Source organism: Cinclus cinclus, chromosome 4 (assembly GCF_963662255.1).
Source record: "Cinclus cinclus chromosome 4, bCinCin1.1, whole genome shotgun sequence".
Taxonomy (NCBI): domain Eukaryota; kingdom Metazoa; phylum Chordata; class Aves; order Passeriformes; family Cinclidae; genus Cinclus; species Cinclus cinclus.
In genome coordinates, this window is record NC_085049.1 from 4429469 (window position 1) to 4453097 (window position 23629).

Consider the following 23629-nt stretch of genomic DNA (forward strand, 5'->3'; position numbering starts at 1 on the left):
GGGATTAATTTTTTTTTTATCAACCTTTAAACTTTGGTGGTGAACAAGGAAACTCAAATACTTTTGAGAAACTCATTAAGATGAGAAGTCTTTTACGAGCAGGTGAAAACATATGAATTTGCTTCCTGATTAAAGATGTTCCAAAAATTATTTTATCAAAAAGACAGACTTGAGTATAATTTACAAATCCAAGTATTTAATTATAAAATATATCTCAATTTTGTAGCAGCTTATTGAAATTCCCTAATATTTTATAATCAACCAACCAATCAGAAGTACCACTATTTTTATGCATTCATAGAAGTCCCCCCAGACACATTTGGTTTTGCTTGAAATGAATTTCTGACAACATTTTGTACATATTGAACCAATAAAAAATAAAACTATATTTATACAGAAAACCAAACAACTACAACATGAAGTCCATATTCCAACGTTTTGCATGTTATTTTCTTTCCCCCCCTATCTTAAGTGACTTCTGCTGGCAAGATACAAATGTCAGAGAAACTCTGCATCAGTACAGAGAGCAGATATGAGAAATACTTTATTTTCTGAACAGTTATCTCATGACTTGTTTTAGTTTTTGACTTTCATTTTAATAATTTATACATGATTTTTGTTACATATACCTGGTATAGAACACTTACAAATTCTTCTACTTGTCAATACATAATAAATGGCTGAGATTTGTTGCATATATTGAGATAATATGATAAAAAATACTTGTAAACTCCTCCAGAGCTCAGGGTTATGTGCGTAATAAAAATCATATATTCATATACTTCCAGTCCCTGTGTGATTCAAATAGATTTATTTCTGTGTTCAAGGGCAGTATATTATAGACTTTTTGTTGAACTTGAAGAGAACAAAAGACTAAGCAATCAATAAAGACTGATTAATAGGAGTGACAGCAATCTAGGCAAAGATAATCCTCTGAAATCCTTTTAAGCTTTTGAGATATATGGAACCAGCCCTGCAAGCAAAACTGTGATCTTCATCATTTTGTTCTCTTTCCTTTTGTAGAGTGGCAATGCATTAGTTCATAGTTTAAGATGTTTTGGAATTTTTCAAATCCCTGATTTGAGTTTTAAATTTCTCAATAATAATGGCAGGTTTACAAATTTTAATATACTATATATGATATATACACATATATATTTCTGCTAAGATATGTCTTTAAACTGAGCAATTTTTTTAACTTCTATTTTTAAAAAGAATGGAGGTGTGTTCCTGAGAACAATGAAGGAGGGCAGAGGGATCCAAAATTGAAAATAATGCTTGGAGTTTATGAGTGCCAGCTGCAATTTTGTTTGATTTAGTTTTGCCTTTCAAAATATTTTTAAACCCCAGTTTTATGGTTTACAATAAGAAAAGAAAGTGAGAACATCTCATTTTTCATCAGAGTCTTGAAATTTAAGAATTAATTACAAAATGTGAAGAAATATGTTCTTCCATTCAGCTTTTTATCTTGGTGGCAGTGCCTACTTTCAGCTGCTGAAGACAGAGATAATATTTTTTTATTTCCAGACATACATGTTTTTATAGTCCTAGCAAGGAAGAGAAAGGACATGACCAATTTATTTTGCCTGGATCCATGCTATCATCATGCAACTTAACTGAAGCAGTACATCTAAAATCTAAAGTCCAATATTCCTGCAGCGGAAAAAAAGTTTTTTGAACAAGGCTGAGCATGTTTCATAATTATGCTTCCAGGGAAGGAAAAAATTCAAAAGAGGGCTGAGGTTTTGAAGAAAGAATATTTTTATTTCTGACCTCTATGATGAAAAGAAACTTAAAAAAAAAGAAACAAACAAACAAAAAAAGAACACCAAAAAAACCGCTTATTTACCAGAGCTGGAGGGCATCAGTAACTTATACCCTGACAAATTATTCAACATTTGATCCTCTATTTATTTTGTTTTGGCAGAACTTTTCATCTGCCTATGCTGTATTAATGGAAGTGAATTTGAAAGCATGTATTGATAATGCATGTTGGAGTCAAGGGAAATCTGCTTGTTCTTTCTTGTCTTTAAGCGTACTTTTAGATGTTAGATACTTTAGTGTATTTTTGATGTAAAGCAAGGTATTTCATTGAGGTAATAGTATCTTGCTATAAATATTTACACCTTTGTCTTTTTGGGAGCTGGAAATACTTGATAATGCAAGCATTTATTATCAGTAGGATAAAAAAGGTAGCTAGTGTGTTACAGTGAGATCTACTTTGCCTCTTCTGTTATTATAATTTAATATTTAAATCTTTTAATGCAATAAAAATATTTTTTTTTCCTGCTTGAGGAGAGGATCATTTAGCTGGATTCATTAAAGACATACGTTAAGGACAGTTGAATATTCTTCTCCTGGGTCTTGGACATGAACTTCTGCAGTATGCTCTAAGAAAAGTCTGTCATGTGCTGCCTAGTTTTTGGAGCTGCAGTGGACAAAGCTCATGGTGAAGCAGTTTGACATTTCCTAGGAGACTCCCAAAGTGAGCAAACAGTGAGTCAGCCTCATCAAGGATGTAGTCGAGGGGTGTCCCCATGTGTAACAGCCCGGGAGGTTTAAGCTGTTCTGAAAACAGGCACATGTGAAACTACTCCAACTGCTGGCATATATTTTTGCTGTGGCACGTGTTCATTCCACGCTCAGATGTCAATGTCTTTGAGGAACTCAGGAACCTTTAAAGTCATTGTTTTCCATCATTTGGTTTTCTGGGTACTCCCAGAAAAAAATATGGGTGATTCTACTGAATGGCAATTATCAGGAGCATTAGAGCTCTCCATCAGAGACACAGACATTAAAATATGTTATATGGCCAAGTATTTTCTCTTTCAATTGCAGGTGTACTCCTAGAGATGGCTACTATATTTTTAGCCGATATTTTATCCACTTAAAAAATACTGCCAAAAAAAAAAAGATTCTTTGGTTTTGCATTTTCAGATGGGAATTATCTTTCCAGGATGATGCTTGGAGGTTGGAAAGGATGTCTGGAGGTCATCTGGTCCAACTTCCCTGCTCAAGGGTCACCTAGAACAGGTTGACCGAGGCATTTTCTTTTTGAATATTTGGCATGCAGGAGAAGGAAATTACTTGAATCTCTGCCTCTACTGTTTTTTAAAAGTTATTTTAATGCTATTATGTTATTATTATTATATTTTTATAACAATATGATATTATTATAATATCTTTTTCTCTACGAGGAGAATTTTTGCATAAAGAGATTTCACCTCTGAAAGATCAAATATCTCACAACAATTGAATTTTTATTCCGAGTTCATGAATATCAAGTAAAACAAAGAACTGAAAATTATAGTTTCTCTGCATAGAAAGCAAAGAGCTAATTATATATAAGCCATTAATATGAAGGACAAAGTTGCTGCATTTCATACCTCTGGAACATGGAATATGGAATTTATTATTTCTTGAATTTATAATACTGTCCCCATGAAGAAGACCTTTCTTGTTTGATGAAACAAGGTTTGCCTTCTGAAGTATCTGTGTGTGAGGACGGGAGCTGAGCTGGAATTCTACAGTGGAGTTTTCACTGAACAGTGAATTAACCAGTACTGCACATGTATCAGTTTAGTAGTCTCAGGAACAGTTTCATGGTGATAGTTTCATGAGGTTCCTGTCTAATATAAGTAAATATTGCTTGACCTTTCCTACTAATGATGCAGGAATATACAATGGATAGCACTATAAAACAGCCAGCATTTTAAAGCCACATAGGGACTGCAGTTCATGTTTAAAATGATGAGCGATTGGCTTTTTACCTCTTCCTCTGAGGATCATAAATTGGGAGTGGCTTAGAGGAAGTCATTCAACTTCATTAACATAAAATGAATGGAAATCAACTGACCTTAATGGAAAACTGTATAAATAACTGAGTCTTTGCAGTTCATTACCAGCTTCAAAAAATTATGTCAGCTAAAATTCATGTTTGTCTGGGGGAAGAAGATGCCTCTCCAAACTGAAAATCTGGAGCTTATGTTTGACTGGAAATGTTCCATTTGATTTGGAAGGAAAACAGTGCTGCTGGGTCTTTGTAAAAGGAAAGAAAACTAAATGTAGTTTCAAAAAATTGTCAATAGCTGGGAAAGCCACAAGTGCTTTTGCATATTTCAGGAATTATCATTCTCATTGGAAATCTTGTAGCATTTATTTTTATCCATTAACATTTCATGATCATTGGCTCAATCTTAAGCAATGTGAAATGGCTCTAATAGGACCTAGAAAGCATTGAACAGGGGGTCAGAACGTCATTGCTACACTTTCAGTTACTGGATTATTTCTGATACCAAACTGATTAACAGACTGTAACAAAGAATGTAAACCCTTGCTGATATAATTTCAATTTTCCTGGATGTTTTGCTTAGGCCTCATAGTCTTTATGTCTCCAGAGGTCATTATACTTGTAGGGTAAATTAAAACCTATGCAAAGAAAGGAACTGAATTAAGTTATCCCACATTCTTAGCGAATAACCAAAATGTGGTGGACAAAATTGTAATATTACCTCCCTCACAGGTATAATTAATTTTTACAATACTGACATAAAACTATTTATCTAGAATATTAAAAAATGAATTTTTAAAAATATATTTAGAACAAGATAAATGTTACTTTATCTAGATGTATTATTTACCAAATAAATATATTTGGCTTAAGTTTATTCTGTTCCAGCTGAGATTAAAAACAGGACCTTTGCCACCAAATTTTAACAGTTTTTAGCATAAATTTAATTAATATTATTTCTTAGCAGACCACTCAATAATTTTTCAATATTCTTTACTAAACTCCTTGTTAGATACAAAATTGTTTGGGTTTGTGTTTGTTGGCTGCTTTCTTTTAAAACAGGTTATATGCTGGATCAATGTTTTAAGTTCTCTTCCTTTACCCAGTCTGTTTACATAGTTCAGATAGACTTCCTTTCTTTTTTATTTCTCATACTTAACGAGACTAAGTAAATTACTTGGTAACCTTTAATTCCTTTTTGCTGTCACAGAAATATGACGCATGAATACATGAGTATTTCCCTTCTGCATGTTTTACTCTTTCTGGGAGTTTGACATTTTTTAATTTTCATATTCTGTAACCCAGTTGTCTCTCAGCTGTGATCAGTATTTATGATTTTACTTTGTGATTCCCATAACGCAGATGTTGTCATTAGTGCAACCTTGGAAATGTCATAACACCTTTAGAAAACCACCTTCAAAATATTTTTGCTGTTTTACTTTGAATAATTCTGAATTTAATTATAAAAGTTATACTGTCAAGGTAATTTAGAAGCAAAATACAAAATTATAGAAATAAATAAAATAAAAGTTTCTTAATGATAACTCTGGCAGTACAGGCTTTTTTCCTAAGGCATTACATTGTTGGAATATAAATATACAAGCAAAACAATAATAACAAATTCCTCCACATTTTTTCCACATAATCTTTCACATACTTGAGTGTATATCAAAACAGTGTTTTCGCCCTTTTTACAGAAGGCAACCACATAAAAATGTGGAGACTTTCTAGGTATTTAATCTCAGACTAAATTCTTTTTTGCCCAGAGTGTTTGACCTAATAAGGGGATACTAATAGCTCTGCCTTTACCTTCATATAACGAGTGATTCTACTGGAAGCAAATGACTTCTAAATTGACATTGTGGGCAAATGACTTCCAAATTGACATTGTGTGCACAGTTCAGCATTGTGTGGGTAATGAATTCCATAAGAACAAGACTGATATGTTTAACCCTTAGGTATTCCATGGACACCACATCAGAGTGCTGTAATGGAAGTGCTCTAGCACAAACTCCTGAGTTTGATTGAGATTTTCAGTATATCCTATAGATCCCAGTCTCCTGGGTTAATGATAACTGCAGCAATATATGGAATATTCCAATTATATTGTGGTACAATTTTGATGTATATGATAATTTTGATTCTGATATTTATTGATCAGCACGGATATCAGTAGTATCTTAAATAAATAAATATTTTTGGAAAAAATAAGGAAACTGTGATTCACCAACAAGCAGTTCTTTGCATTTTAACACTTTGTATTTTTATTTATCTATTTTAATGCTATGTATTTTGAATATTCATTTTATGATTGTATGCGCTTGATGAATATATCCATATAATACATAGAAATCTTTCAAAGTCAGAGCCTGAACACTGAAACAAGGATGGACAGAGTAAATTTTTGAGGACTTTCTGACCATTTGGGTATTGAAGCACTCTGTATCTCTCAAATCCACTTTAACTACTTCACTCTTTGAGAGAGGAAGGTATTGCTGTTCTCTTTACTTATCCAGATAAAAATTTCTCCTCACTATGACTTTTGTACCAACATTTAATACAAATTGTGAACTTAAAATGTGCTGACATGTTAACTTCTTCACCATTAAAACTGGTAATAAAATTTCTCATGATCCAAATTACACCACAGCTGGCAGTATACAGGAAAATATCAAAGAAGGAAAGCAGTTTAATCATAAAGGAACCCAAAGTCTTTTTCATATTCCTCAGCTGATATTTAATAAACTTTTGGTGGCTTCTGATAAAATAGAGCCAAAAATCCCATCCAACTTTTATCCACACTGTGGTACTTACCCAATAACAAAAATATGACTGTGTTAGGGCATTCATTGTCTAAACTGTAGTATCAATTTAAGAAAAAAAATTGTTAATTCTTCACTATTTGACACTCCACAAAGAAGGAACCTTCCATACATGTTAAAAGAGATTATTTTTTTTTTTTATCAAACCCAAAATAGACTTGAAAAGAGATGAGTTCGGAAAAATGTTTTCTTATCATTAAATAAAGGAATGGATTTTTTTGTGGAAAAGCATGTTTGGCTGAAAAAAAACCTTTGTGGCTATCACTGTTTCTGTGTTGCTCTGGACTCCCAAATAGACGTTTCAAAAGAAGAGCCTATTATCCAGTCTGAATTTCCTTCTGGAGAGATCACTCTCACACACTGTCTACAGAGGGAGTTCGAGGAAGTTAAAACCTCCAGGATAAGCAAGCCATTCTGAATATTCCCTGAGGCACTCTTCAGAATGTTATCTTATGACTTTAATGCAATTTATCTTTTCTTATAGACACCATAGTAATCTTTTGAAATGGTATTGTGATATGTAATCCCTTAGTGAGGATTTTTCTTTTTTTTGTGTTATCTGGCCATAGCACCTCCTCCACCTAAATTTATTTTCAGCTTCTTTGCCCTGTTTTACTCTTTTTCCTTATTCTGGAGAAATCATTACAAAATCCGGAGACTTCTAATACATTGAATGCTTTTTTAAACTATTTTCCCATGTCGAATCTATCTTTCAAACAACTAGATTTTATAAGAATTAGGAATTTTCTTTTCTAGAATCTCTGTAACAGCGTATTCAAGTACAATCTTCTTTGGTACTGTGGTGTTATGAAATTAGAATTATTGCCGAACTTTATAACATTTTTCTAACCCAGTGATGATCTACAAGCTCTGTTCAGCTGGCTGTTCTATATCTGGCAATGGCAACTGCAATCACAAAATCTCCGAAAAAGACACTTTACTAGAGGAGTGATAATGACAAGAATCTTCTGGCATCATATTTCCAGGGCATTGCTGGTAACGTTTTCATTCTGTGGTTAGAAACTTCTTTCTCTACTGCCACATCTGAAATATTTTCTTTCTTCCACAGTAGTGCTCTAGCTGTATATTAATTGTTTACAAAATAGAATGAGTCTTAGAGGTGACATTTTATAAATCTGTGTTGGTAATGCACTTTTACAAAAGTGTTTTTCTTTAATTCATTAGAAATACCCAGGATCAATGAGTAGCTGGTGATTTTTAGTTACTCTAAACAAATTCAAGTTCCTTTGTTTGGGAAAAATTTGTGCTGCCTTGAAATATTCCTTTCTACTTGTTTTCAAGGCTGTGTTGAATCAACTTTTACAGTAAATACTCCTTAGCTTTGTGACATACTCTGCTTTTGATTACACGGTGGGCTGAAATGCTTAGACAAACATATTTAAGAACATAATTACTAGGAACGCCAGGAAAAAAAAAAACCTAAAATCCTTTTTGCCACCTTTATGCTCTATTCTTCCTTTTGTATTTCTGACCCAAAATGTAGATTGAAATGATTGAGATTATTTTTTTAAAAATTTTCTTTGCAATGGTTGCTTTTTATGGTGACACTCAATCTTTGTTAAAAATAGCATAAAATTGGAAGTTTGTGGGAGAAAAACAGTTGTCTATTGATTGATTTAATGGATGTATAGATTTTGAGATATTTTGTCAGCGGCTACACACTCATTGAAGGATTCTCAGCCAGACATATGTCCAAGATATGCATCAAGGTATACAGTGCATCACAGTGGCTCATGGAGTGGAAAGACTCTATCTCTCTACAGGAGCTATAACTTGGTATTTTGAATTCCATGTAAACATGACAGCCAGGAAGTCCGAGTCGTTGTATAGCTTGATATTGCCTAACTTCCACTGCATTTCACTGGGCTAAAACTTTCAAAATATTTTTCTATTTTTACTTTTCTCAGTACCTGGTGTAGGTGAAGTAGTCTGGGATGATCTGGGAGAAGCTGTTTTGATTAAATGTGTGGTATTTCCTTAATGTATATTAATTTCCAGTATAAAGCTTCCAGCTCTGCAAATGAAACTGTTCTTGATCCTTAATTCTGAAGAAATAAAACACAGATATTCATAATCATGAATATTGGAACAATTTGCAGGTGTGTTTAACAGTTTATGATGTTTTCATAAAGTCTTTTTTTGGTAAGTTTACCTCTCATGCTAGCACTTGTGTATAGTTCATTATGGGTATTAGTCTTGAAGGGTTGAGGCTTTTGCATTGTTGAGTCTGTAAACTGTATACAGTCTCTTTGTGTGGAATTCAAGAAAAAAAACCCCAATATTTCTATTTGCCCCTTGTGCAACGTTTCCCATTTATTATTGCATTCTTAGTTTTCGGTTATTCAAAACACATCTACAGGTTTAGAAATGGTAATTCTCAGTATGCAGGAAAACATTTGCTTGTATAAGATGGGTATCATCCAAGGGGCTTGACAGGCAGCTATTTTGAGTCAAATATAGTTGGTACCTATTTTCTTCAGAGCAGACAGAGTGCTAAAAAAGTGATCTAAAAGGGTGGTGCTGAAAAACCCAGTTAATGGTGATAGAAGTCCAAACTTTTCTATTGCAGTGCCAACAAAACTGAGAATTCATTTTTAACGGGGAAAATGAAAAATTAAAGCGATTCATTCTTTTAACTGTGTTCTTTTTTTTCAGTCTCATAATTCACCTGTGGGATTTTTTGAAAAGGTTATTTAAGTTGAGGCTGTTTCATATATTCCTGTCAATCATGGCATTAGATGACTAGTCCTATCAAAGTTTGTGCTATATTTAAAACCAGTTGTCTGCAGGCACTGTACAAACACACTAGCGTTTATATATCTCATGATGTATAGTGAAATCAAATTGTTTGGTTTCCAAATGAAAAGTTACAAATGTTCATCTATATACAGCTATATACATGTAGCTATACATGTAAATTTAGAGAACAATATTTTCGTCAAGTAATTCAGGTTTGCAAATAGCATGAAGATGCTGCTTGCACTAAAGGTCACTTATGGCAGATACACAATACAGAAAATGCAATAAAACTGCAAAATATTTAGATTACTAGAAAAAGCAAATGACAGTGAGGGCCTGAGAATTCATTTCCACTTTTCCTAAAGACATGGACTACTTGTCAAAGCTATAAAGAATTCTTGAAATCCAAAATGACATTAATGTTAAAATTCCTAATATGGCTGAATTTACACAAAAAATAAATAACTGTCATTTATTGAAAATATCATCTCAGGCATCTCATACTGTTTCTCCTGCCATGTTGTTTCTACTAGTAGGAAAAAAACCCCTGTGCATAAAATTTGATTACAGATGGAAACCCCAGTTTTCTAATAGCTTGTTTTCAATAGAACCAACTAAAAATCTAAAATAAGCGCATCACAAAGCACAATTCTTAGAAAAAATTGTTTATAATATTTTCATATTATAGAACAAAGAGAATCTAGAAATGCATGAAGCTTACCAATATTGATTACACTAATACACAAAGGGAACACATCTCCTTTTTCAATCTTTTAGCCTTTCTACAATAAAACAGGCATAATGAAATTAATCTAGACTGTAGATAAAGAATAGCTTTGTAGGTGGTAAATCAGATCATTTGCAGGAAAAAACATTAATATTTTAGTTGCTTTCTGTGGTTATGTATGTGACCCAAAGCAGATGAACTTGTTACAGATCTAAACATTCCCTCCTAATAAAAAAATCCCAATGCCATTAATTTTAAGTAGCTTTATCTCTTGTGATAAATAATTTCAAAACTGTTAAATGAGAGAAACATTTCCAGAGATCCAAGGGTTCAGTCTGTCTCATCCAAAGGTCCAGGGCTGAATGAGCAACACTGATCTCCTTCAGTGATGGATGTGACAGAAACACAAATATAGGTGATCAGCTGACACCTTCTGGGTGTGAGATAAGAAAAGACAGAATTCTAGTCTTGTCTTTATTCTTGCTGTTGTTGTTTAGGTGTTTTTTTAGGGGGGGGGGGGTTGGTTTTTAGGTTTGTTTTTTTTTGTTTGTTTTTTTGTTTGCTATGTTTGTTTTCCAATATATGAGGTTAAACTCTGGTTGAAAAATTGCATTCTTTTAGGGCAAGGTGGTCTCAATGTTCTTCAAGAGTGTTAGCAGTTTCTGTCAGCCTCAGAAAGGCGTTCTGCATTTGCCATTGTCAGAATGGCCAACAAAGTGACTTGAATGGTCCTGAGGACTGATTTGGATGTTGCCTACTGTTCAGTGTTATTGATATAACTGCATTTGTGCAATGGCATTGAATTTTCAAAAGCTACCTTTCCCTATGCTTCCATTTTTATAAATTCCTGAAATAAAGCTAAACTAGAAATGCTGAGTCAGGACCTGAGCATGTCTTTCCCTTCTTCTTATGAGATCAGACGAAAATTGTGTCACGAAAAGTATGATGAACAGAATTCTGTTAAACAGTCAATAAAATGAGCACAATCTTGCATTTCCCAGCAGTGTAAGTGACCAAAGGTTGCACTTAATACAAAAAAGTGACTAGATTTTTATTCAAATGCTTCATTAACAGTAGCAGGGTGTTGCACATATTGAAAAGGCAATCACTTTCTTCTGAGAGGTTTATTTATAGTGAATAACATATTTTTAGTACATATTTTTTATAGGTAGTAACAGACAAGCTGCATGTGTATTATAGTATAATACAGATATTTTATAAATGTCAAAAGTTATTGCTTTTTTACAGCATATGATATGTTAAATTACTTTGAAATATGAGGTATATTTTTTAGTTGTTTAAAATTTGGGTATAGTCTTTCCATCATGTGCCATGCATAGGTGGTGAACTCTAAACTTATTTAGGAAAACTATTACTCTTTTTAATCATCAGTATAATTAAGTAGTTCTTGATGAAAACATATTTTAAATTGCTTTTGGTTTGTGTGTCAAGGTTGTGGTATGAAGGAGCTACAAAGGTGGCTTCTCTGAGATACTTCCAGAAGCTTCCCTTTGTCCAATGCCACCTGGCTCCAAGAGGGACTCACTGTCAAGGCCATCAGGGATGGTGGTTATGCCTGTGGGATAACATAATTAAGAAAGAAAGAGAAAACCATTATGCAGAAGTAATTGCAGCCAGACAAGAGAGGAGTGAGAATATGAGAGAACCTGCCCTGCAGACACCCAGGTCAGTGAAGAAGGCCAGGAAGGAGCTGGTCCAGGCTCTAGAGCAGAGGTTCCCTTGCAGCCCATGGTGAAGACCAGGATGAGTTGGGCTGTGCCCCTATATCCCATGAATGTCCACTGTGGAGCAGTGTCTTGATTTAGGAATGGTATTCCCAATTCAGTGTTCTAGATGAAACCCCAGACCACAATGCAGCACACTCTCCATCATAGGGACTGCAGAGTTTGGAATCACGACCTTAGTAATGAAGTCTTTTTCATTAAATGAGTATATATCTTCTAAACCAAAAGAGACACTTATATGCTCCTGTCAGCTCCAAGTTTTGTGCATGAAAATCTGCCAGCAATGGATATTGTGGCTCCACTAACAGGGGAAAACCACTGGTGCCTGAGTGGGGTAAACTCCAGATGTATGATTTTCTTTTGTTAGAGTCAGTTGACAGGAATATTTTAAAACTACCCCATTCCTACACTTGAAATCTCTTCTTTCCCAATATGATGACAGCATGATTTTGACAGCCTGTTAGACTTTGTAGTGCTTGGAAACTAACAGTGTTGAACAGCTGACATTGGCTTACTGTGAGATGGAAACAGAGTAGAAGTCAATGATTGTTTGGTAAATGAAGATCCATGAGAACTGAAAATCATATAATCTTTATTGGCAGGCTAGTGTTAGTTAAAAATGTGACATGAAGAGCATAAAAAAGCATGGAAAAAGATCTGTGTTATCAAGAAAAAGACCAGATCATAAAGAATTCCACTGATTTAATTACTGCCCTTTTAAAATATAGATGGCTAATATTAAACCTGTGCTTTAGGTTTCATTTCTTTTCTTTGCATCATATGAGACCTGACAGGTCAGTTTTAGATACAAGTTGTTCCTGAACATTTAATAAATTCTGACATAGCTGATTTTCCCCATATTCAAAAGTACCTACTGTTGTACTATATTAAAGGAAAAATCATATTAAAAGAAAAAATATAATGGGCATTTTTGCAACCTAAAAATTTCCTGGGAGAGTAAAGACGCTAAAGGGGAAATGCTAACAGCTTTTTATTTTGAGAAATTATGGAAAATTGTATGTCATGAACATTTGCTATATAAAAAGCTGTTTTAAATTAACTTACTCTCTTCCATTATTGTAAAAGGGAATACATATATTTAATGGGATATGATAAAGAAATGCTCCCAAGTCACTCTTCTAACAGTGCCATGAACAAACATTAGAAAAATTAATATTTAGCTCTTCTGAGAATCTGCCATTCAATCTATATACATTTAGGCTCAGAAGAGATAAACTGGCATTCTCATACAGAGTGAGACTCAGCAAAATTTCATTGTGCTAACAAAGTTGATGACATTAATATACTTAGAAGAAGGAAGATTACTTGGTCACGCTGCTCAAGGGAGAGAGTGTATACGTGAGCATGTCAATATGTGACAGACATTTCTGAAAGTCTCTTCTTATAGACATAATTTAGTGTTTTGTGCTCCTATCCAGTTTTCCTCTGAAAGGAAATTTCAGTTTTACCTCTTAAAGTGAATTGATTTGATTTTATGAGTTACTAGGGTCTGAGTTTTTAAAGTTGAATTAATAACATTTATTAAGTACACATAAAATTAAAAAAAAATAAATGATATCATGTGATGACACATATTATTAATATCATAGTTAATTTCAAGGAGGGTGCTATTTAAAAAAAAAAAAAACAAAACAAAAAACCTAACCTGCAAATACCTGATTTTTTGAGGATATAAATGGCTATATATATAATAACTGTTATTATTGATAGGCATATATACAGTAATGGATGTATCTTAAAGTATACCTTATAATTGCTGAATACTCTCAAGCAACCTGCAACTAACACAAATTCTATTATTAGAGACCTCACAAGGTACTACCTTTTTAGATTTTTTTTGTATCATTCTGTGCTTCTACTGTATTTTACATACCATGGAGACTAAACATGATGTTTGTTTAAATTCAACTCTCAGTCCAGTTTATTTAAACTCACAGGTGAGGAAATGTTGATTTTTTTTAGCAGAGACAGTCCTCCTGAAATTGTGCATGTCTTGATTCAATAATTATGTATTTACCTACCTGAAATATGTTTAAGCCTTTACTTACTTAACTAAAACTACTTGCACTTTTTCATAAAAACAAAACAAAGCCCTCCCCCCCCCAAAAAAAAAAAAAAAAAAAACCCAATCAAATAAAAAGGCAGTCAGAATGTTTTTAGTTAAGTAATAGATATGGAATTTTTTATCCTTTGTTCATTTGTTCAGATAGATCTTGGCTGATAATGACTGAATGTTGTTGCAGTGTCAGGGTAGCTAAGTGAATTTGTGTCATTGCAGCTGCCAAGGGTATGCTCATATTCCAAAAATTCTTGTCCGTGGCCATATAAAAAGAATTTTCTTGTAGCTAAGCACCTTGTCAGCATATAAAGTCACTTTTATATGTCCTTAGCCTTTTAGAATTTTTTCACTTTGTGAGAATATGAGATGCAGCTTTAAAGGAGGTCAACCATTAAGTTCTACTTATCAAAACTGTTTATTTTTACTGTTGTCACTGTTTACATCTGTAGGAGCATGGACAGTGCAAAGGTGCTACTGGCCATCTCTCCATGAAAGACATTGATGAGTCCTAACAGAACAACTTGTTCTGTACCATGCAGTTTCCATATTTGCCTGTTATCTATGGTTATATGAAGAAATCGTGTGTTTTCTCCTGAACTACTGGTATGATTTTGGAAAAGAACAGCAACTCTGATAGAAGGGCAGATTTAAATGTTAGGAGGGCTGTATCTTAGGAAAACAGTAGAGACTGTTCTACAGAAATACAGACTGGTCAAGAGAAAGGATGTATAAATATAGTTGTTAGGTCTGACTATACCCTGCCAGAATCTGGAATGACCTTATGTAGTCAACGTTGATTATTCTAGAGGAGACACCTTCAGCAGTGTTTTGTAATATGACTGCACAAAAACTTTAATTAGTGCTTTGTGCAATAGTGTAATATGTTAAAACATACTACATCCTCATACTACAGCCTCCTTTTTCTTCCCAGACATCAAACTCCTCTAGAAGAGCTAAGCTCTAGTGACTCTCATGGTAGAATTGTCATACAGCCTTTAAATTGTAATGCCAGAAAAAATTATGGCTCAAAACTGATTGAAATTCACTGCTGTCAAAATAGGTCTGACTGGAAGCATCCAATAAGAATTCTTCCTCCAACTTTCTATTTGTATTGTTGGATATTGAATTTTCTTTGTGATAAACTTAGATTATAAAGAATCACTGTCCTCAAAAAGTCAAAAGACTCATCCTCCTTTTCACTGTAATGCCACTGCTGAGAAACAAAGGTTTGATTAACAGATGCTTTATTTAGAACTTAAACGGGTCCTTCTGTACATACCATCAGAGGGGGTACCTTTCATAGTTCTTAAATCTTTATTAACAGCAAACCAAGCTGTCCATGGGATCATAGTACACAGAAGTGTGGTTTGCCACTTGGCTTGAGAAGAGTTCCAAAAACATTTTATGCTGATTCAGGCATCTGTCCTTCAGATAAATTTATCTAAAACATAATATAGAGTTTTACATGGAAATTTCTAGCAGTAATACTTAACAGACAGTAAACTGGCAACTGGTACAAAGAAGAAAGATCAGATACATTGAGTGTGTCTTGCTGTGAAAGCTATATGCCTTTCAAAGGCAATATTACACACAAACCAGTCTAATAATCCAGCAAAAGGTAGCAAAGACACTTGGGAGGAAGAGGTGTGATTTCTTCGCCAGTAGTAAACAAAAGAAGAAAGTTTTAAGAAGACAGCATTAGGGTGAGTCTCATAAGACAATGTCACATCAAATCCACAATGATGAGACAATGATCAGTCCACAGCTGAAATTTGTTCTGGATCCTGTCAGATCTTTCAACATCACCTTCATAATTTTGTTTTGTGAACCAAACTTTATTGTTTCTTTTTTTTTTTTTCCTATACTCCTTAAAAAAAAGAAATAAAGAATGAGGAGCCGTGCTTATTCTAACTGAAAACTTCCAAACTAAAAAAGTAGTATCCAGCTTTCTTGTTATGACATGGCATGAGTTTATAACCTTGTGACTATGATGAAAATTATAGAATAGAATATAGCAACACATGAATTTGGCCACTACATTCAGAAGAGTAGAGGTTTGAGACATTCTTCAGAAAGCCAGCTTCAGTTTCCCTCTGTGAGTACTATCAATTTAAGCAGCTGTGGAATGGCATGCTCTAGGATAGGAGAGTTTCTGCTCCTCAGGAATACCTTCCAGAACAAGTAGTCTCCCATTGTTTCCAGAAACCACATTCTCAGGACACTGACCTCCCTTACCTTGGCAGTTGTGTCATTAATTCAAGCTATGACTTTGGAGGTGGTCCAACAGGTAATATTTGTCCTTGCAGATTTAACAGCTGAGTAAAGAATTACATATATATGGGCTAATGATGTGTTGAGACTACTGCTTACTGATAGCACACATTATGTCCTTCGGTGGAGTTCACAGGTCTGTGCATCTACAGCCACATCTCAATTATCAATGATCTGTAGTGTGATCAATGGCCTGTTACCCCCATATTTTAACAGTCAACACTGTGATTTTTAATTAAAGTTAGCTATTTGTGTGAAATTATTACTCTGTTCATTATCTTGACAATTTCATTACTGTATCAGGTAAAATAAAACATTTATAGCAAGGGGAAAATATATGAGCTACCGTAAGGTTCAAGGAGGTTCATCACTGCAGTTTGGCTGAGGCTGTTATCATTAACATCAATGGAACAGGTCACAGTTCCTGGTATGCCACATGCCACTTATCTCCTTTTAAATGAATTATACATGTATTCGTTAAAATTCCCTAAGTACTATGGGAACATGAACATTACAAGCATTTGTGCCCTGCTTGCACATTCAATATTGTGATATGCCTGTGCAGGGGAGCTTAGAAGGATTTTACTACGAAAGGCTTTGCATGCATGATAATGCATCTTGGAACTCTGTTGAGTGTTTCACATTCCATATGCAAAAGTTTGTGTGCCTTTGACTTCACACCAACTGAGAATTCAAGAATTCAACTTCGCTCTTTATTTTTTCTAAGTGTACTTCTATTTACTTCTTATAAATCCCAGGGGGTAAATAAGTGCATGCCCTGAGGAGCGACCAAAACTTTTGTTCCTGTTTAGATCTGGGATCTGGTGGGAGGACAAAGAAGAGGGGAGTACAGCAGAGGAGCATTAGACACATCAAGGTGACAGTCTTGATGAAAAGTTGTCTAGACGTAATTGCATGTAACCCACCAAATGAAATTATCATCAGGGTCCTTTGGACTGGAAAGATTACTATTGTTCTCGTGCTGAAAGACCAACAGCAGCTAAGCTTTTAAAGATGGTCGCAGAGACGTTGAACAGAAGGGAACATTGGCACATGGCCTCTCTGTTACCTTTGAATGCCTTGAGGCTGTTTCTGTTATGCACACTGGTCTGATGTCCAACTTTTATATATCTAGACTGTTGACAGAGGCTGTGCTTTGTAGTTTCCCTGTCATTTTTCCTGAGAGTGAAAGGGCAGAAAAAGAGATGGAACTGGGGAGAGAAGGGAAGCATAGAGACAGAGTGGACTAGGTTTTCCACCATTAGGAATATTCTGTTCTTTCTACTGAAGGTTTCACCTTTAATTTTCCAGAGGATTATTAATAATTTCCTTTGCAATTATAATAAGGCAGCAGAGCACAGATTTATTTTTTTCCCCACTAGAAGCAACTTCAAAATGATTCAGTGATAAATTTCTTGGGAATGATGTTCAGTGCTTTTAGGGCATTAGGAAGAGGAACACCTATATTCCAGCACACACTTTCCAGCTAATTTACATTTTAAAGACATCCACCATCTCTACACGGAGTTAATTTCAACTCCAGCTGTTGTGTTACAAGGATTGGTAATAATGTGGTTTTGGGGACTTCAAGCACCTCAACATTCTGACTTTCTGGGTGAGTGTTCTTGTTTCCTGCTGGTTGTACAGGAGATAGAGACTACATCATCCATTGATTATATAATAAAGTACTATCAGTGCTAGACCAAAGGTATCAGCTATGAGCTTGTTCCAGCTCTGTGTTTCTGTATCCAGACTGTGAATCAAAATATGGAATACTGATATCTGCATGTTCACACTGAGCATTTTGTCTGCAAAGAACAATTTATTAGGTCGAGAGAGTTCTTCAGACTGCATGGAGTTCTCCCCATTCCTCACACATTTTGTTAATATTCCAATAGACTTCCTGAATTAGGGGATTTTATTTTTTTTTAACTGAAATGACAAATTCCAAATAAAGCAAAATTTTAGATGTGTGGGATGTAGCCTATTCCAAGAAACAATATACTTTAACAATTCTTCTCTGCAGTTTTGGCATAAAAGCTGCAAAATGAAAGTGGCAACTGCATGAACTACAGTATACCTAATTATTTCTGCAACTTTCCATTCTCTTGTGATGTTCTGTGATAGCCTTCCTGTTAAAACTCATGCATGTCATAGTAAATCTAAGTATTTTACAACTGTGATGCTGTGCCTGTGTACTTCTGGTTTAGGTTGCAATTTTCACACTGTTGTCTTGTGCTGTGCACACTATCCACATCACTTAAATTTTAATTCACTTTCCTACATACAAGTAATGACTGATGTTTGAGTCTGGCCTTTGCCAGGAGGCCATGTATTTTCAGAAACTACTTCGGGTCTGCCACCTTTCCCTGTGTATTTTAGATATCCTGCACGTTCACAAATAAAAATGTATGCCATTGTTTAAGAAAGTAAATGAAATTCTCTCTAATTATAAGGTCTCTCTATCAGGAGACTTATTCCTGTGACCCTTTGGGTATGCAGCTTAGATCAGTGAAATCCTGAACCTTAATGGGACATCCAAATTCCACTTTTGGTTAAGTAACTGTTAGACCTGTAGCAACACTGCAAGAAATTACAGGACAATCCTTCCCTTTCACTTGTGCTTTTTAATACAGCATTTCCCTTCAGTGAAATTCAGCATTTCATTTCCACACATTTCTGCATTATTTGAGTGAAGAATTTATTGAAGCACAGCTGATGATTTAAATTCACATTTTTTACTTTGGACTTTTTGGACTATATCCACCTTTTGCCTTTCTCAACTATGTATGTTGAAGTTTGTTACTCTGTGTGCATCTCAATTTCTAAATTTTTAAAAGTGTAGAACTATTTGTGTACTGAGTGGTAAACAACCACTTTTTTGGGTGTTTTTGTGTCTCAGGAAAAATAGCTGAATAAATTTGTTTTTGGGTTTACTGGGTAAGACTGGTGTGACAGGAGTTTCAGTAGTCTTGCCTCTTTTGTAAAGAGTAATAGTTCAAAATGGTATAAAAATCTATAAACAAGAAAACCACAGGAAACAGCAAAGCACAGTGAAACCAGACACGTCCCCAAAGGATTGGTATTTCTTCTGCTTTGCTCATCCTGGTGGTGGCATGTGCAAAATGCACAAGGTGTGATTCAATGCTATCCCATCACTGGTTGCTGAAAATGCAACTGCACTGGAAAAGTGTACAAGACAGATACAGGATGTATCACCAATAATAAAATAGCTGCCACCAAAGAACCTTTTTTTTATTTTTTTATCAGGGGACAACTTTTGTCACTTGTAGCAGTGACACTAGGAATGCCCATTCCGGTGAAGAAAACCTTGTAAATTATTAATAACTCCACGAATAGGTTTGCACAAAGAACACATGTCACCAAGATTGTCAGGAAGAAAATAAACAATTCATGAGGGGAATTTTTTTTTGCAGTGGGAAATTAGATTGTGAAACTCTCCCATTTCTTCTGTGTTTAATAAGGACTCATAATTTGTAGTGATCAAAAGGAAAACATTATAATGTCTTAATAATATTACAGAAATTTAAATGGGAAAGAAACCAACAGAACACTCAATCCCAAAAATACAAAGAAAATTACAGGACAATAAAGATAAAAAACCCACTAAACTCAAAACAGATGTGAACTTACTATTAGAAGACTAAATATATTTTAGGAACATTTTAGGAACAGGACAAGCAAAGAAATATAATAGACCTTGTTAGTAGAACATTACATATTGGTTATTTAACATTGTTATTTTCCTATAACTAAAACACTGGGAGCACAGTAAATGCACAAGCATATATTAAAACCCAATAAATCCTCCATTTCGCTTCTCCAGTGCTAAGTAGTTTTCAGAGGAGAAAAATAGCTGTAATGATAAATAATATAACCTTTGTGGTGGAAGAGGTGACAGGAAGGAAAAAATTACAACAAAAAGAAGAAAGCAAACACCTTATTTTTTGTCATTACTTGTTTGTCCTTACCTTCTAAGGACATGCATCAAGTACTGGAAAAAGCTGCTATCACTCAATTTTACCTGTAGGAAGAAGATATAAATTAATTTCTCGAGCCTTTCTGAACACTGAAATCTTCTTCCCAAAAGAAATTGCTGAAGAGGTAAATACAGATGGGGAAAATCCACCCCAGAATTTCCCCAACCGTAATTCATCTCAGGACTTTCATGTAGTTCTATTCATGGTAGTGCTTTGTGGCTGTGTTTTTGCACCTTTACACAGAAACCAGCCAAGGTGAGCTGCCGTTCTTTTCCTCATGGTGGTCCTACTGCATAGCCAGAGGCTGGAAGTGGTCAGTACTTGTTTGGGTTGTGGATTATATCCTTCATTCTTTCAACAAGACAGAAACCGATAGGTTCTGCATTCCTTAATGAGACAAAGAGTGAATGAGCATGAAGCCTGCACAGTACTCACTGATCTTTGTCTGTAAATCTTTTGCCATTCTGCAGAAAACACTGTGCTTTGGGAGGATTATGTTGCATTTTTGAGAATATTTTGTTTAAGGTATGCAATTCATATGCTTTTTTTTTTTTTTTGATAGTTTAGTGTGTTAAGACATTAACAATAAAAGATCATCAGGATTTACCTGGATGTGCTAAGTGGCTCGAAAAGGTTGTATGTAGTTGAAGGAAAATAAAAATAAAATCTACTTCTTGAAATGGTTTCTGAATAATCTTATGAATAATTACATTATCTTTCCTATATCTTAGGATTTAAGTATAGAAGAAAAAGACAGCAAGATAAATAATGTCTGAAATGTCTTTCTTGATGGAAAAGTAATGTGGATTTACTTTTTACCAGTAAACCTTTTCCTAAAAGTGGAAATATGGCTGAAGATTCCTTTAGTTGAAAATTTTCTATATCCACAATAGTTTAGAACTATTTTTCTAGGTATATATCTTATTTTTCTACATGATTATATATATATATATATATATATATTTTAATTCAGGTATGAATACAGGTTAGTGGCAATGTAGAAAATTATTTTGATTTTAAAGGATTCATGTAAATTTCTGTCTTTAAAATGAAACAATAGTTGTTTTAACACCTTGTAATTGCAGAATTTAAGTAATATATCATCCACTGTCTGTTGGATTGTATCTTTTCCGTTATTAAATATGTAGGATTTTCTTTTTTCCACTGTATTAATAGGTGTGTTAGGGGTGCTAAACATTTTTTATAAGTGAATTTTCTAAAGCTTTTCTCTGTAAGAGAATGCTAGGAACACATGCAGTTTTAGCAGTTTTGAAGGCATTAATTTATTTGATTGTAAAAGATTTGTAAAAGATTGTATTTGATTTATTAATTTGTAGACTGTAAAAAATAAAACAGCTGAGTTTTAAATTTTTTCCCAGCAGTTTAACCAGACATATACAACACTGTTATTTTTCAAGGATTGCTTTTGAATTATACAACTCCAAGTTATGTCTTAACCTTCGCTGTAATAACCTTGAACATGTAAATACATAATCATTGTCTGTGTTTCTGTGTTCAAAAGTCATAACTTATTCCAGTAATAATGATTCGTCTTATCTTGCCTTCTTCAAGTTTATCTTTTAAACATCGATGACAACTGAAAATAATATCTTTTTTTTACATACATAGTGGTGATCTGCTTATTAGTGTGGAAATTGGCTTATTTCTATTGCTAATCATAATCTTGTCTTCTGATTAAAGGTATGTCATCCTTAGACACTACAGGTATTCCTTACGTATAGGAGATGAAATGACAGTAGATCAAAGTAAGAAAATATGAACGATCAATGCATTTGTTAAGACTATCAATTAAATTACATTACTTTCACTACCCAACAGATGAGACCAGTCTGATGAAAGAAGGAGTCACAAATGGAAAATTAGATGCATTTTTGCAAGCTGTTACATAATGGCTTAGATATACCTGAAAAAAGACAAGCACCCCTCACACCAAGGCCCAGTTTTCTAAATATCTTTGCCAAGCAGAATTACTGTGAAGGCTTTTATAATACTTGAAATCTGTGCATGTGGTTTATTGTGTCTTTGTAGATACAATGAAAACCAAACTTTTTTTTGGCAGGATGCCAACACTGATGGTGCGAGTCCACCAACATCCCACCTGCAAGTCAGCTATGGTCTAGGAGTAGGACCCAAGGCAAACCATGGCTTTAGGTGGAACAGCTTGAAAATGTGTGAGACCAAATGGTCTAGTGAAATATTTCTTTAGAAATAAGAGAGTCTTTCTTTATTGTCATTAAATATGCCATCTATCTTTCATCCAAGAAGAAATTGATGTGTTAATAACACTATTCTCTTAAATATTTGAGCAATGCTTAAGATATTAATGCTATAATGGTAAGTGTGCATTTATTACTAAAGAGAGAGAAAGATGGCTAATGACCAGAAAGACAAGACTCTAGAGTGTGGAAAAGGAATTGCTTAAAAGTGAAACTGTAGTGAACTGAGATTAAAGAGGTAAGAGGAGAAGAACATGCCCTAGGAGAAAAGAAGAAAGTGTAGAGCAAAGACGTGATGCAATTCTGAAACAATAAAAGCAAAAGTGGTAATCCTTTTAAAACAACGAAGTAAAACATCTTTTTAGAAAATTCTACTGTGCAATTATCTCTTAACTTTTACAACAGTGCTCGGTTTGTTTCAAACATCCCAGATGGTGCAGCAGTATTCTGTAAAAAAGCTGTCTGACGGGAGTGGGTAGTGTGTGTGTTTTTGTGTGGTGTTTAATATCAGTATAGCCCCTTTGCCTCCTAGACAGTGAAGAATCTTTGTGTTTATTGGGACTTTGGAAACATACCTAGAATCAGCAAATTCCTTCTCAGGTCAAAATGAAGTAGAATTCTGTTGAAATTATGTCCCATTTTCAGTGCATACTTGGTAAAATCTCATTTAGGATGTGGTAAATTAACCTCTTTTTCTTTTGTTTTATTTTATAACATTTCAGCTAAATCATGTTTAGTGCATAAATGAGAGAGGTAGTATTTAAAGAGTTTGGCAAGCAGTGCCCTCCTTGCCAAGGTGACATATGCTATAATGTCTAGTGTGTGATCTTTTTCCAGAGCACATATGTTGGGTACATATGGATACCAGTAACCACCAAGATGTCATCAGAAATACTTCTGAGGATTTTATCCTAAATATTCATAAATATTGATAGCTTTGAATCTAAATCTAGCTGCAGCATTTGGTAATCATCATCATCATCATAACCATCACAATACCAATAAAACAATAAATCTATCAACAACTAATACTAATAATTCCTTTTCAACGTTTCCAAACCCCAGTTTAATTTTCTTGCCTTAATGTTGTATGGCATTATGAAATGGCACTTTTTCATCATGTTTACTCCTGCCATCCTTAATGCATTACCAGGTGTGAGATTAATGAGTAGAGCACATGAGACCTGCCACAGTTA